This window comes from Pituophis catenifer, unplaced genomic scaffold, assembly GCF_029215685.1.
Source record: "Pituophis catenifer annectens isolate HBS135680 unplaced genomic scaffold, rPitCat1.0.hap2 SCAF_1, whole genome shotgun sequence".
In the NCBI taxonomy this organism is placed as follows: domain Eukaryota; kingdom Metazoa; phylum Chordata; class Lepidosauria; order Squamata; family Colubridae; genus Pituophis; species Pituophis catenifer.
In genome coordinates this window covers 153,345,659-153,351,848 of record NW_027256881.1, presented here as the reverse complement: position 1 = coordinate 153,351,848, position 6,190 = coordinate 153,345,659, and positions in this window count along the sequence as shown.

Here is a 6,190-nt window from a genome sequence, read left to right as displayed (position 1 = left end):
TTTTATTTAATAGCAATTCTAAACAAGATTAATGGAACCCTACCAATGTGAATGGTTTGATGTTGGTAGCCTAAAACATGTATTTTGCTTGATTCCTCACTACTCTCCCCTTATATTGTCTGATGGAGTGATAAAAATAGTGAATGTAGAGTTGAATTTCTCTGCCAATAGCAAAATTGTAGTTGTTTCATCTTGAGGATCTTAAATAAAATTCAAATGTCACTCCCTCCTGCTGTTTTGCCATCTCAGGAGGCTGTTGTCGAACAGAAGCCCCCATTTTTCAAGATTATTCCTATGTTGGCTTCAGTTAGAAGAATGGACATGGGGAAGAGTAGCCACACCATCAAAAGAAAGAAGGACCTGAACAACCGGTTTAGTGTATCCCCAGCTCTAAATATTAATTTAGACCTAATATGTTCATAAGAACTTGTTTGGAATTAAACTGTCCCAATCCTCCAGGGAAGAACCAAAATATCCTCTATTCCTCATTAAATCAATGATCAAAGGAAAATAATAGGGGAGAAGTACACCTCTATTAAGATCACAAGTTTTTCTTAATCAAATCGACTTGCAAGGGATTGGGGCCGTTGTGCTTGGTGCCACCACATGTCCAGAAATGTATCAAATATAATACAAATGGATCTGATGTCTTCATTGAAGTGATTCTTGGACTATACTAATACCTGAGTTTCTGATGATGCAAATATCTGAATGTTAGCTGGTACCATTTGGTTGATTTTTGCCTAATAAATATTTTGTCTTCCATAGATGTATTTCCTCAGAGGATCTGTGTTGCCATTTAACCACAAAAGGCAGAATATTAGGAAGTCACTTGGACCTCTATGCACAATGCAGTGGAACCCTTGGCTCTCACTTTTAAGTCTAAGCAATGGACCTGACTAGATACAGAATTATGAATGTTAATTAGTTGCCCAAGGCTCTCTTTTTCTGAACATTTGCATAAAAATTAAAATACTGGTAGTTTTAGGTTTCTGGTACAGAAACCCAATTGAGTTAGCTTCTTATTTGATATGAATATTTGTATATTCCTGTCCAGAGATGTTTTCTCTGCAACTTATTTATCCCTTTCTAAACAGATAGTTGTGAGAATTAAACAGCAAAACTACTTTCAACTCTTCCTACCATTTATAAAGGTTAAAACTAAAATCAAATAGAAATACAAAGTAGCAGACACAAGTAGCACCAATTGCCTTTTCAGTAATGATGACACACAGTGGAGTAACTTCTGCCTTAAGATCAATCAGAATAGAGCTGGAAGGGATCTTCAAGGTCTTCTAGTCCAACCACCTGCTCAAGCAGGAGACTATACCATTTCAGCGAAGGTCTAGTCTCTATTTAAAAACCTCCAGTGATGAAGCAACTTCTGATGACAAGCTGTTATACTGGTTAATTGTTCTCACTGTTAGGAAGTTTCTCCTTAATTCCAGGTTACTTCTCTCCTTGATTAGTTTCCATCCATTGTTTCTTGTCTTGGCTTCTCGTGCTTTGGAGAATAATTTGACCCCCACCTTCTTTGTTGGTAGCCCCTCAAATATTGGAATACTGCTATCATGTTACCTCTAGTCCTTCTTTTCTCTAGACTAGCCAAACCCAAACCCTCCAATCTTTCCTCATATATTTTTGTCCCCAGGCATTTAATCATCCTAGTTGCTCTTCTTTGCACTTTTTCCAAAGTCTCAGCTGGTGGATGCAAAACCAACATTACTAGATGGAACTCATAGATAACTTTTTAAATGGCAGAAGAACTTATCACTGGACATTAGGAAACCTTCTGCATTGTATTTTCTCCAAGTAGCCGTGAACAGGTTAAGTACATCTGGATCTCTTGTAGGTTTACTAAGCCTTTATGTTGGTTGCTATCAACAGCAGTTATAAACATTTGACTCACTATAGGCTTAGGGTTAGGTGGTGGTTTGTTTCTTGCATGATAAGAAGGCTGAGCAATATAACAGTGAGGTAGCTATATAGGAATTTAAGTTGTATGTTTCCATTTTGGATCAACTATGGAACAAATAAAGTTAAAAGAGCAATGCTTTAACATGAGGATCTGCTTATGGCGGCTTAAGTTTCACCAGAAAAACAGACCCAAGATTTGTGGGTAGCATAGTCTGTTGTCAGTCAGTCTGATTTTTGAGTGGATCCATTTTATTGAGAATTTCTTACCAAAGATTTAAGAACTGCTGCAATAGTCAAGCTGCAGGTCACAGTACTGAAGCATATGTAAGAGCCGAGGTGGCGCAGTGGTTAGAGTGCAGTACTGCAGTTACTTCAGCTGACTGCTAGTTCAGCAGATCAGCGGATCAAATCTCAGCGGCTCAAGATTGACTCAGCCTTCCATCCTTCCGAGGTGGGTAAAATGAGGACCCAGATTGTTAGGGGGCAATATGCTATTTAGTATACTGTCTTTGGTGTAAGATGCCCAGAGTCCTCGGAGAGTGGGTGGCATAGAAATATGACAAACAAACAAACAAACAAACAAATAAATAAATAAATAAATAAATAAATAAATAAATAAATAAGCATAGCAGTGAAGGTAAGGATTAAATTGCTGTTAAAAAAAATCCACTTTAACTCATAGTTATCTTAATCCAATCTTTGAGATATAGATCTGGTACTTTAAGTGGCATTTCCTCTCCATATTACTTTCCCACTTACTTTCAAAGAAATTCATTTGGCTCTATTTATAGAACTCTATTTATAGAATTATTCCTTATAATTGAAAAGGATGTTGTATACATGAAAAAAACAATAGGTGTGCATCTGATTACATACACAACTCTGAAGAGGAGAGGATGGAACCAAAACTAATAGTAGACTTCAAGGCAAAACTCTCTAAGCAGTGGGTTTCATTCATGGTAAGTTTTCATCTTCTTCAATTGCTAAGAAATCCCTGAAGGAAAAATTCTTAAAAGAAAATCCTTTTAGATGATAAGTGCATCTAACAATTTTTTTAAAAAAAAATCAGGCTATTATATTGTCAACTATTTTTATTGGGAATATTTGCATATCTTGGCAAAGACTCCTTTATCTATTTAACGATAATTCCTTGGTGCTTTCTAGTTATATTGAACTTCAACTCCCAGCCAGCATGCCAAAAGGAATGGGCTGAGGGAAGACCAACAACTCTAGAGGCCACCAAATGGGGGAAATACTATCATTAAGCGGTTCCCAGTAAGTGATACTGACCAGTTCAGTGAAGCCATCTGTAGGCCCTATTCCCACAATATGCTTAAAACCACTAGTGATTTTAGAATCATGGAATCATGGTAACGGGATCAAGTATTGCCATTTTGGAAACACAGCTATCCATTTTCTTCAGGAACTGTCTGAATTTCCAGAAGGTCTTGCACCAGGAAAATAGTAGTAAGGATTTTCAACATTACTAACCTCTTCCCCATTGGCCAGGACAGCAGCAATAGGTTGCAGCCAATATTCGGGAAACCATGCTCTGTGCTGCCTGTATTGACAGTGACCTCTATAAGGGAAGGCATTATTTCTCCCCAGTGGTGAAATCCAAATTTTTTTACTACCGGTTCTGTGGGCATGGCTTGGTGAGTGTGGCAGGGGAAGGATACTGCAAAATTCCCATTCCCTCCCACTCCTTGGGGAAGGATATTGCAAAATCTCCATTCCTACCCCACTCTGGGGCCAGCCAGAGGTGGTATTTGCCAGTTTTCTGAACTACTCAAAATTTCTGCTACTGGTTGTCCAAACTGCTCAAAATTTCTGCTACCGGTTCTCCAGAACCTGTCAGAACCTGCTGGTTTTCACTCCTGCTTTTTCCCAGCTCTTTTACCAGGAAGACATCATAAGGAAAACCGCTCAGTAGATGGTTAGATCCCACTCCATTTGACTGGATGGAGTTAATTTAATCTTCTGTATGATGGGGTTTGTTTGAGATAAATTTAATTCTATGGGTGTCCTTGACAGACTCAGTCAATTCCTTTTTATTGTTCTACAAAACATGAGCATTAAATTAGGTAATTGTGTTGTGGCAGCATGGGCATTATTGCTCCCTGCTGCTTAGTCAGGTTTTCCCTTCAAAACAAATCTGAATATGATTTCAGTGGAAATAAAACCATCTGCATAAAGCACATTTGTGTTTCACATTTCTATTTAAACATTATGATTTAAAATCCTCCAATTTCAAAATGGACTCAGGGTCATTTCTCACATGCCTATAATATTGGCTACAGAGTCAGACCACTTCTGGCAAGACTATTATACCCTATGCAAAGCAGATATTTATTCAAAGATTTGAAAATAGAACCAGTCATTAAAAAAGAGAAAATATAATATCCCACTGGATAAGCACAGAGGCCACCTCCAAAGTGATAAATTAGGCTTGACCGTACGTCATATTATCCATGATTGAAGAGCATGGAAATTACAGAACATCTTGAAAGTAACAGAATCTTCACTCCTACACGATGTAGTCCAGCTACATATTTCCATAGTGTTCAATTAAATGCCAATGGAAAGTCCACCTAGGTGTACATGGGCAATGGAACCCTCCTGTTTCACATAAATCACTGTTATTAGTCATGATCGTTAGATTGCAATGTATTGTATTTTGTGCTGCTCTGAAAGAACAGAAATATATTCCCAGAGCTTTTTTTTAAAAAAATCCAATAATTCCTGATTTGTTTGTTGGCACACTTCAAAATATCAATCCTGGTGCTTGAATACTTGAAACAACGTGCCTCATTATCAGTCTTCTCTTACCTTAAGATGTGCCAGCTGTGGATGAGAGATGGGCCTTTTCCATAGTTCTATCTAGTTTGTGGAATGTTCTTCCTGTAGAAGTTCTCCTGGTGTCCAACTTACTACGTTTTAGTGCAAAGCAATCCAGCCCTTTCACATAATTAGCTTTATAGGTTTTATGCAGTTCTAAAATGTTATAGATATTTCACTGTTGTTTTTAGATGGCCCCGGAAAACGGTTACTAAAGATCCATGTATAAATATATTAATTAATAAATAAAACAGCCGATTACTATAGCAAACCAATTCACATGTCAGTTTCAGCAGACGGTTTAGTGAGATTTTGGGACTTCGGCTTCTCATTTCACTTGTTCTTAGATTAAATTTAGTCTAAATATAAAGAAGACAGATGGAGAACAGACTGCCTTTCTGAGAAAGTGCCGGTTTTCTGTACCTAGCCTCTTAAACAATCATACCAGCATGTTCTGCCATTTTTTAAAAATATCTAAATGTAAAGACTATACTGTCACATAGCTACTGATAAGCTTGGATCTACTGCTTTACAACATCTCTTTATTTTTACTCATATTATAAAACATTAGCACAGGGCTTCATAGTTCATTGCCTGTATACAATTTAATCCCATGACTCCCACTTTTAAAAAAAACCAATTATGATAAATAAACATCATTTTTGCATCAGCAGTATCACAAAAAGGACTCATAACTGCATACTGATGCATACAATAAATTAAAATCCTACAAATTGAATCTATCTACATAATAATACTATTGATATCAAAATGTGCCATTGCTCCTTAGCATTGCTTTTCCATTGGGATTATGAAAATATATACACCCATTTAGTTATTTTGCTACAATATAAGACTTTTAATGTTCAAATGGAAAACTTACATCACAGCAATGGCATCTCTACATATAAATTCAATGAGCCCCTCCATTGTCATTTAGAAGGCTTTCTGAGACATTATTGTGATTTTTGCTTTCACAGTAAATAAATTTGCATGGGCTATGCACATCTGTTAGAAATGCATACACACATACGTATGTATGCATATATGCAATAAATTCTTACTCTTATTTACAATAGGACGTGTCTATATAAATATATAACATATGATAATGCCAGTATGCTACTACTACACATTCCATATAGTATAGCAAAAGTTTAAATGTTTAAATTTCAAAGGTTTAAACGGTTACATATGTAAGTATAGATGAACTGAACCAGCAAGGAAAGAGCTGCAATGCCTACAGTATTCGGTTCCCTGCTACTGCTGAATTTGATGAAAATGCATTATGCCAATAGGGATATTCGTCTCCAATGGAGCAATGATTTCATGCAGGACTAGAATAGAGTTGACGGTCATCACAGTAGAAGCAAATTCTACTCTCAGATATGCATGTTCATACTATATGTTCATTAAGTTTTAAGAAATCATGGTT